At 32.4% G+C, this 11,312-nt stretch overlaps 1 long non-coding RNA gene across 1 annotated transcript; it reads right to left on the bottom strand.

The window, feature by feature from the left end:
- Window positions 1-7,104: 7,104 nt before the first annotated feature.
- Window positions 7,105-8,834, bottom strand: LOC141487603 (uncharacterized). Its single transcript, XR_012468466.1, has 2 exons — window positions 8,752-8,834; window positions 7,105-8,524 (listed from the first exon to the last, which is right to left on the bottom strand). It is a non-coding gene; the product is annotated as an uncharacterized lncRNA (long non-coding RNA).
- Between the last annotated feature and the right edge of the window lie 2,478 nt (window positions 8,835-11,312).

Raw genomic sequence — 11,312 nt, 5'->3', positions numbered from 1 at the left:
CTTGCTTTACTCTCTCTAGCCAAATTAATCAAAGACGCACGTCCTTGCTGGCGGGTAGCGGAAGTATGCAGTCGAAATAAGTGCGACGACAATGAAGTACAACATTTCTTAGTGAATGCCTACATTCGCCTGTTCATCATTTGGCAACGCTGCGCTGGTGAATTCAAAAACAAGGGTTGGAATACAACCGATGTTATGGTTTCATTTCTTTCTCAGTGGCGGGGCCAGAGATCGCAGTGGCAGGCGTTAAAAATTGAAAATACGAAAATGATGTGAAAATTTTCAAAATTATTTTAGGTTTCTCTTGTTTGCAGTTGAGTTTGTGACTCCAAAGAATGTAGCTTTGTGAAAAAAGATTAAACTTCTATTTTTTATCAGAATAGGTTTGTGACATTAGTATATTTGATGCATTTTATGCTAGCCATACTTCTAGAATAGCTATTTATGTGAAGAGTTACGAAAAGTTTAATTTTGTGTAACGAGCGCAAGTTACAAAAAATGAAATCCTATCGTGTTACATAAAAGATTTTTTAAATTTCGTTAAAATATTGTTTTCATTATTTTTTGATGATAAAGTATCGAATCTACAAATATTTTCACTAATCAAGGATGATACTCATCACATAGCTTGTCACTTTGGCGTCTTCTATACATTCAGATATATAGGGAAGATATAGAGTAATGACTGATTAGAGTTCTGAATGGAAATTTGTTCTTTTGTTGTGTGATTTCCGAATTGAAAAGTATAATGAAATCACTGAACCCAGACAAGAATTAGCGAATGATATAAAAATATAGTTATAAAAGGCACATTCGATAATCATTTGCAAAAAATAAAACATGTCATGATTGTTTACGAGAAGAGAGGCGTTTCGTTTTCGATAATTTCATAAATATATTTTTTATATCATTCGGTGATTCTAAGCAAGGTTCAATCATTTTTCCTTACTTTTCAACTTGGAAATCACTCAACATAAGTACTAATTCTGATTCAACACTAGATACAGTAATTTTTTGTATTTTTTCACATTTCAAAATCACTCGAAACGAGTTGAATGAATTTATAGAAGATGTCAAATCGACAAGTTTTATGTGTTAAACATAATTGATTAGTGAAAATGAACTGTGACTAATACTCAAAGAGTTTCATTGAAAACAATAAAATATAACGTAGAATGAGCGAAAAGTAAAATAAATCACATTTCTATGAAATATATTTATTGAATTTCATTAGTTCGGACTTCCATTGCCTGATAGTATATAAAATGATTTGAAATCCCTGAAAAAACTAAAAAAGAAGAATTGAAAAATTAAAGAATAAAAATGAATAGCTGAAAACCAATGAAAACCAATTTAGACCCGATTTGAGACAAAATTATAAACAGATTTATAATGAAATATTGGACAGCTTTTTAATGCAAATCAAAATTAGATTTGAAGATTTACTTAAATTAAACTAATTTGATTTGTTGTTGTTTGAAAAATGTTCGTCCTATACCAAAGATTTTCCCAAAAAACTTTATAACGACTCAATAGTTCAGTATCCATTTTTCGATGTTATTCAACTGAAAAATGAATTAATCGTAATGAACAGCGACCCTCAAATGCTTCAAAATTGCAAGGCTCCTTCAGATTCATTAAATTTTATGTTTAAAAATGATTTGAGAGATTGCATGCTTGAGTTATATGAACTTATATCTATAATTGTGACAATTGCCATAACATCAGCGTCAGTTGAGAGAAACTTTTCAGCATTGAAAATAATTAAATCCTTCAGTAGAAATTCCATGACTCAAAATAGATTAAGTGATGTATCTCTTCTTTCAATTGAAAGAAGTTACAGGCAATCCCCGATTTTATGACGAAGTAATTGACTACTTTGCCATTTTTAAAAATAGAAGGATTCCACTTATATTTAAAGCAGAGTAGGTATATCAAAAAGTCTGTATATATTATATACAGACTCTATATATATATATACTATATAATGTATATAAAAATGCATATTTTATTTATTTAAGTTAAGCACTTAACCACAGATATTACAAAATATTAGAGTTATATCTTATTTATTACAGTTTGTAACACAAGCAAAGCATTTTATTTTTAGGTTTTTGTTTTTATTTTCTAATTTTTTTTTTGAGTTTTTGTTCGTATTTTTCAAGAAAGAATGTTATGTTTGCTTTTAGTTTTTTTTTTCCTTCCTATCGAAAATTACAAAATATACCTTTTAATTCACCTTTCAAAATGCGGGACCCTCGCAGACTATATTGAACTTGAATGACCGTCGATTAAAAGTAGTTTGCGGGTGCCTGGTGAATTCACTTAAACCAAACCAGATTTAAACCTTCCTTTCTACCCCATTCTACCTTTCCTTTCCTGGCAAGACACGACTCTCACCTCCCCATTGGTTCTTGCTGGACAATAAAATTTACTTTTAGACCTGTTTTTATAAGCATAATTAAGTACTTGTGCTTATAAAATATTTGTAGCAATTTTTAACAAAACTGTTATATTAGAAGAGAAAAGTATTATTTATTGACTGAGAAGAGTTCATTTATATTAAACTAGCGAACCCGGCGAACGTCGTTCCGCCTAAGAGTCAAAGAATAGCAAATTTATGATTTTAAAATTGATACAAAATTAATAAGCATTGAGTTATCAAATTTTTTTATCATTATTATTATTATTATTATTATTAACCTTTGTTGATGAAATATTATTTTTCAATATTTACAATCCTATTCCCGAAGAAGATAAAGTCAAAAACGCGAAAATCATAAAAATTGGTCCAGACGTTCTCAAGTTCTGTCATTATTATTATTATATCATATTTCAACACTCATTATCCCATTCCCAAAGAAAACAAATCCAAAAACACAAAAATCAAAAAAGTTGGTCAAGCTATTCTAGAGTTCATTTATTATTATTATCATTATTATTTTTGAATTTCACTAGTTCGGACTTCCATTGTCTATTATATAAAATGATTTGAAATCCCTGAAACAAGTAAAAAAGAATAATTAAAAAAGAATAGTTGAAAACAACAATTATATTAAGCAACAATAAAACAATAAATCATTTTATATAATAGACAATGGAAGTCCGAACTAGTGAAATTCATCACGAAACATTGTCAATCACCTTCAAACAAACATTATTATTTTTATTGATGAAATATCATATTTTTGTACTTATTACTCTATATTATTCTATTCCCATTGAAGACAAACCAAATAAAATAAAATTCATAAAAATTCATTCTGCTGTTCTTGAGTTACTTTATTATTATTATTATTATTTTATTGATAAAATATCAATTTTCAATACTTATTATTTTATTTCCGACGAAGACAAATCCAAAAAGACAAAAATCATAAAAATTGGTCCAGCCGTTCGCGACTTCGCCATTATTATTATATCATATTTCGACACTCATTATCCCAATCCCGAAGAAAACAAATCCAAAAACACAAAAATCAAACGGGTTGGTCCAGCTACTCTAGAGTTCATTTATTATTATTATCATTATCGTTATTTTTATTGATAAAATATCATATTTAATACTTATTATTATATATTATCCTATTCCCAATGAAGACAATCCAATTCATGAAAATTGATTCGGCTGTTCTTGAGTTATTCTATTATTATTATTATTTTATTGATGAAATATCATTTTTCAATGCTCATTATTTTATTCTCGACGAAGACAAATCCAAAAAGACAAAAATCATAAAAATTGGTCCAGCCGTTCTCGAGTTCTTTTCTTATATATATATATATATATATATATATATATATATATATATATATATATATATATATATATATATATATATATATATATATATATATATATGATGAGCTGTTTTCTCAGGTTTCGCTCCGTGTTCTGTGTATTTTCTCCCCATAAGGATTATTTTCACAACGTTTCGGCAAAGTCTCATTTGCCATCTTCTGGTGATGTCTGGTTTTTTCAACTAGACATCACCAGAAGATGGCAAATGAGACTTTGCCGAAACGTTGTGAAAATAATCCTTATGGGGAGAAAATACACAGAACACGGAGCGAAACCCGAGAAAACAGCTCATCATACTTTATCCGTGAGAATCTTCGAGTTAACAAATATATATATATATATATATATATATATATATATATATATATATATATATATATATATATACAGGCTGATTCACGGTGGATGGCACATTAGACGTTTCTGGTGAACCAGACAACGGATCACTTTGAAAATTTAATGGAGGGCATATTCGGACATTCTCTAGCCAACTAAAATATTTTCGACAATGCGGTGTTGCCGCTTCTATTAGAAAGCAGTAGCAACTTTGATTTTTCAAATGGAACACTCTGTATATAATATTATTTTTGGAATCTCCAACAATTGCCCGACAACTTTTCTTGATATTTCCCTATACCTATCTGTTACCGTTTTCGAAATAAAAATTAATTTCAATTTTTTTCTTCGAAAATCATGACTTCTAAAAATGCCGATATCTTTTAGTTAAGAAGTACTATGATATCGAAATTTGGTTTGGAGTTAGGTGATACTTGGACACTTCCCACACGTCAGCCTAATCTCCGTTACTTCAATACAGGGTGGTAAAAAAATACAGTTTTTTCGTTTGCTTGAAAAAGTTGCTGAAATTTGATTATTTTAAATGGAACACCCTGTATATTATTGAAAATTCGGAAAGCTGCTGAAATTTGCTTTCTTTCTATGTATATCATACCTATACCTAACTAGTCAAGTTTCGGACTTATGAACATTTATTTGTGAAAATGTCCCTTCAGAATGGTATTTCCATTCGGTATTTGGTAATCAGGCCATGATTACTATTTGACAGTAGCGTTGTGACATTCTCCTAATAATATCGACATTTTCGTCACTTCAGAAGTTGCAAATACCTTCAAAACGATGGAACAAAACTATTCAAACGAAGTTCTTATGAATTTGTTTATTATTTTTGGACAGTGTGACAAAATTATCAGCAGAACATGTAGAAAGTTCAATGAAATGTATCCGAATCTACCGCCAATGAACCTCAAGAAATTTATACGAATTCAGAACAATTTCAATATGTTTGGATAAACTTTAAAAAAGCACCAAGAAACTTGAAATTGAAAATATTGATATGAATAATTATAAAAAAGTTAAACAATCATGTGGAATATTTCAAAATATGTTCGAATCGCTGGCCGTTCACTTCCAAGCACTTTAAAATACGGGTGTTGACTGCTTTCGTGGTGGCAGATCTGATTTAATTGGGATCCAAATCTTCAAATGTTTGGGCAATCCTTTCTAACAATTCATCTCTCGAACGCACGGGTATTTTGTAAACTTTTTCTTCAAACATTCCCCACAAATAAAAATCTAATGGATTATGATCGGCCAATTCCATGGTCCCAAGCGCCTCATCCACCGATCGTCAAATAGTCTATCCAGTTCTGCGCTCACTTCTCTTGTGCAATGTGCAGGAGCTCCGTCTAGTTGGTACCAACAGTTTCGATAATCTTCGAGTGGCAGATTATCCACGAAACTGTCTACAGTATTCTCCAAAATATTCAGGTAGCTTCTGGATGTTAATGACTCCTCGTATATCACGTACCTCAATTTGTTGTCCATCAACATGCAGAAGACATTAAAACTAGATTTTTCTTGAAATCCGGCTTCTTTTGTGACGTGAGGATTTTCACTGGACCAATAATGACGATTTTTTCTATTGAAAATCCCTTCTCTCGAAAATTTCGATTCATCAGTCCAAATAATTTTATTTAAAAAAAGTGGATCTTCTTGAATGCGTGTCAACAACATTTCACAAAATTCTACTCTCTGTTGAGGATCTTGAGGCTTCATTGCTTGAATTTTGGTGAATTTATAATCATGCATTTTATGTCTTCGCAAGATTCTTTGAACCGATGAATATTTTATACCCAAATCTTCTTCAGCACTTCTTATCGATGACTCGGGAAATGCGTGAAAATATGCTAAGACATTAATCTGGTTGTCTTCGAAAGTTACGGGTCGAGGCAAGTTTCTTGGTGCTTTTAAAGTTGAACCAAATGCATTGAAATTGTTCTGAATTCGTATAAATTTCTTGAGGTTCATTGGCGGTAGATTCGGATACATTTCATTGAACTTTCTACATGTTCTGCTGATAATTTTGTCACACTGTCCAATAATGATAATTATAATAATAATAAACAAATTCATAAGAACTTCGTTTGAATAATTTTGTTCCATCGTTTGAAGGTATTTGCAACTTCTGAAGTGACGAAAATGTCGATATTATTAGGAGAATGTCACAACGCTACTGTCAAATAGTAATCATGGCCTGCTTACCAAATACCGAATGGAAATACCATTCTGAAGGGACATTTTCACAAATAAATGTTCATAAGTCCGAAACTTGACTAGTTAGGTATAGGTATGATATACATAGAAAGAAAGCAAATTTCAGCAGCTTTCCGAATTTTCAATAATATACAGGGTGTTCCATTTAAAATAATCAAATTTCAGCAACTTTTTCAAGCAAACGAAAAAACTGTATTTTTTTACCACCCTGTATTGAAGTAACGGAGATTAGGCTGACGTGTGGGAAGTGTCCAAGTATCACCTAACTCCAAACCAAATTTCGATATCATAGTACTTCTTAACTAAAAGATATCGGCATTTTTAGAAGTCATGATTTTCGAAGAAAAAAATCGAAATTAATTTTTATTTCGAAAACGGTAACAGATAGGTATAGGGAAATATCAAGAAAAGTTGTCGGGCAATTGTTGGAGATTCCAAAAATAATATTATATACAGAGTGTTCCATTTGAAAAATCAAAGTTGCTACTGCTTTCTAATAGAAGCGGCAAAACCGCATTGTCGAAAATATTTTAGTTGGCTAGAGAATGTCCGAATATGCCCTCCATTGAATTTTCAAAGTGATCCGTTGTCTGGTTCACCAGAAACGTCTAATGTGCCATCCACCGTGAATCAGTCTGTATATACATATATAGATTCAACTAAGTAGATAATCAGCGAAACCATAGCTTACCATAAATAAATAATAAAATCCCTATTGACGTAAAAAATAAAAAATAGGTATATATATTTAAATAAATACATGAATAAAAAAATAAATCAAATACAAAATGAAAATTAAAAATTATCTCCTCTGCGGAGAATCGAACCCCGGTCTCCCGCGTGACAGGCGGGGATACTGACCACTATACTACCGATGACCTCTAATTATTCTAAGCTACCTCTCCACCAATTTTCAGCCAAATTGGTTCATCCGTTCTTGAGTTATCAATAGTGTAACTAACACCACTTTCTTTTATATATATAGATAACTCAAAGACAACCCTTTTTCCTTGTTTTTTTAACCGGCCAGTTTTATACATATACTTTTCGGCAATACACAATTTTTGTTTGCATTTATGCAAATATTACGTATTTTGCTTTAAATAGGTGCAGTACCCCAAAAAATGTCTTCAAGTATGCCCACTGACTATACGTGAAAGATTTCTTTCCTTTTACGAGGAATTGGGCAAATTTGGATATGCAGTTGGTTACCTCGTTCACAGGCAGATGGAGCGACGACAAACCTGTTGTTTGTTGTAGTCTTCAGCTTAGTTCGAGGAATGATACTCTGACGGAATTCGATTTTCAATTATCGGAAATCATCGACTTTATGTTGATGATATACACTACCTTGCACTGACGAGTGGCCAAACAGCCCGAAACCGGTCTGCAAGTGTGTTCCAATAATTGAAAATCTATTGCGGCAGTTGTATCGCCAACAGCATATGCAGGAATAACTTCAGTGAAGAATCCTGCACTGACACCTGTCGGATATAATCCAACGCCCTTCGTGGTATTAGCCAGGGGAGTAGTTGTTTTCTGATAGGTGTCAGTCCATTAACCTACTGTGTAGGGTGTTGAGGCTGGCCTGAACGAATTGTTCTTTTAGATGATTTGACATATTTTTTATATAATATCTCATTTCTTCACAAAGTGTTTTCGCGATTTTCAATATGGCGATGCCACTCCATAGGCCTCTTAACATTAACCTCATTGAAGGCCGACGCTCTAGCTGCCGAAGTTTTCTCTGGAAGCCGCAGTGATAACTTCGTGTTCCTTTTAAAAAATCCGTTAACCCAATCTTTTCCTGCTACTTGTTTTTCATTATTAAATGGGTGAGGAATGTGGTTTCTAACAGCAAATTGATATGCGAGGGACTTAAGATCTGCTATGGTTAAACCAAAAAGTCGTTCTTCCATTTGTAAGACGTAATCGGCTAAAATATTTTCTTGTTCCTTACTAAATTCAGAACGATATCATTCAAGTTTTTTATCAGCATGTTGATCAATTGGTGCTTTTATTCTTCGGAATAGTGTAGTAACAGGAATATTGAACTGGCATGCTGCCGCAACCAGTACAGCTTCCATGTTATTTTTATCCTATGATTGGTAAGTTGTTTTTCTTTTATGTTTATACACCATCTTTTATCTGAAAATAAAAAAAACGCTTGATCATATCATGCGAAAAAACAACCATTTCACTTTGCCAAATATTTCACTTTGCCCGCAACACCTGTGATTCACTTTGCCCGCCTACAACCGTTAAAAAAATCCACCTGTTTATCTCAAACGGGAAATCAGGATCAATAAACACATTAAAATACTTCCAAACACGTAAACTATAGCTGACAAATATATAGAGGATAAAACACTTACCTTTTCTTTATTATTCCTTACAGAAAACAGTAAAAAAATTACAACAAAACGTTCAAAAACACTAACAGTCGACCTGTCACATGAACGATTTCAGATAAAATAACCATATTGCATTCACAACTGCCAACCCAAGCCAGCTATGTTCACATGGCAGCACAACTTAAACTCGCTATTTTAAAATAAAATATGCCGATTTTTCACTTTGCCAGCCTATTCCGCTTTGCCCGACCTTCCCCTAAACGTGGCTCTGCATTGAATTGGGTTGGATAGTATCTGACTGATCGCAGTCAGCTGGTCTGTGTGAAAGAAATGAATTCTGAAAGGAAATGTACCTATATAGAGAGGGGTACATCAAGGCTCTGTTTTGGGACCCCTTCTATTTTTGGTTTTTATAAATGATATTTCGAAATTTTCTTCAAAAGCTTCCATTACTGTTATTTTTGCCGACGATACTAACATCTTAGTATCTGCAGGAACTATGTCCGAAGTAATTGTCAAAGCTAATGAAGTAACAAAGTGGTGTTCTATAAATGGCCTGCTGCTAATTCTCAAATGCTTTACTCTGTTACTAAAAATACAAAAATTCATAAAAGCTATTTGGTTAGATTAAAAATGAAACTTCCCATCAATTTAATTGTACTAAATTCTAAGATGTTGGTATTGATAATAAACTTACCTGGAAGTTCCATGTTGGTCGTGTCAAACTGAAGCTCAGTAAACATATATATTTACTTCGTCGGTTAAAACAGAGTCTCTCTTGATGTTCTCAAGCTTTTATACCACAGTTTAATTCAGTCAGTAATTTCTTATGGTCTTGAACAGTGGGGCTTATGAGCTAAAGCTGATGAAGTTTTTGTTATTCAGAAAAAGGTAAACAGAATTCTGGCTGGTGCATATATATATATATATATATATATATATATATATATATATATATATATATATATATGTAACACCTCTCGAAGAAGCGAAGCAATGAATAACTCGTCTTGATAATGCCATCTGAGATGATGATGAAACGTCGACTATCAAATAGTACACAACGGATGAACACCCGGAAAAACAACACATCATATATATATATATATATATATATATATATATATATATATATATATATATATATATATATGACAATGTAAGTACATAATTTTCAACTGTACAATATCAATTAGTCTTATGTTCTATTATTGTAGTTTTCCCTGAGGATGACAGTATACATTGTCGAAATGATTGGAATATATTGTTAAAAGAGTACACTTTCTCAATTGCTGTTTACCCAAATATTTACCCGTTTAATTCCTAACTGGTCAGCAAAGACTATATTTTTTCTCTCTATATATATATATATATATATATATATATATATATATATATATATATATATATATATATATATATATATATATATATATATACTCAAGAAATATGGAGGCAAACCGCGGACACGTGTTTCTGGCTATTGGCCTCATCAGCGCGGTGCAGCCAATTGCAAAGATGTACAACAACTGGTTACCAAAAATGAAAAAACATCACATATGCACGGTGTCACCAACAGGAGCTAACCGCACATTTGTGGTTTCAATTAGAAGACCCAGCATTCCCAGGCATCATCTAACATCACCACGTAGGCAGCTATAGCTACCTGCGTGACTTCCGGTTCCAGGTGATGTTAGATGATGCCTGGGAATGCTGGGTCTTCTAATTGAAACCACAAATGTGCGGTTAGCTCCTGTTGGTGACACCGTGCATATGTGATGTTTTTTCATTTTTGGTAACCAGTTGTTGTACATCTTTGCAATTGGCTGCACCGCGCTGATGAGGCCGATAGCCAGAAACACGTGTCCGCGGTTTGCCTCCATATGTGTTGTTTTTCCGGGTGTTCATCCGTTGTGTACTATTCGATAGTCGACGTTTCACCATCATCTCAGATGGCATTATCAAGACGAGTTATTCATTGCTTCGCTTCTTCGAGAGGTGTTACAATAACAAAAACTTCATCAGCTTTAGCTCATAAGCCCCACTGTTCAAGACCATAAGAAATTACTGACTGAATTAAACTGTGGTATAAAAACTTGAGAACATCAAGAGAGACTCTGTTTTAACCGACGAAGTAAATATATATGTTTACTGAGCTTCAGTTTGACACGATCAACATGGAACTTCCAGGTAAGTTTATTATCAATACCAACATCTTAGAATTTAGTACAATTAAATTGATGGGAAGTTTCATTTTTAATCTAACCAAATAGCTTTTATCAATTTTTGTATTTTTAGTAACAGAGTAAAGCATTTGAGATTTAGCAGCAGGCCATTTATAGAACACCACTTTGTTACTTCATTAGCTTTGACAATTATTTCGGACATAGTTCCTGCAGATACTAAGATGTTAGTATCGTCGGCAAAAATAACAGTAATGGAAGCTTTTGAACAAAATTTCGAAATATCATTTATAAAAACCAAAAATAGAAGGGGTCCCAAAACAGAGCCTTGATGTACCCCTCTCTATATAGGTACATTTCCTTTCAGAATTAATTGATTAATTAAAATTTTTGTTATTA

The sequence above is a fragment of the Leptinotarsa decemlineata genome, unplaced genomic scaffold (assembly GCF_025532065.1).
Source record: "Leptinotarsa decemlineata unplaced genomic scaffold, Ldec_3_MD MMD2_P_RNA_scaffold_4, whole genome shotgun sequence".
NCBI classification, from domain to species: domain Eukaryota; kingdom Metazoa; phylum Arthropoda; class Insecta; order Coleoptera; family Chrysomelidae; genus Leptinotarsa; species Leptinotarsa decemlineata.
Note: the sequence above shows the minus strand (reverse complement) of the source record. Positions and strands in the feature narration are given on the sequence as shown.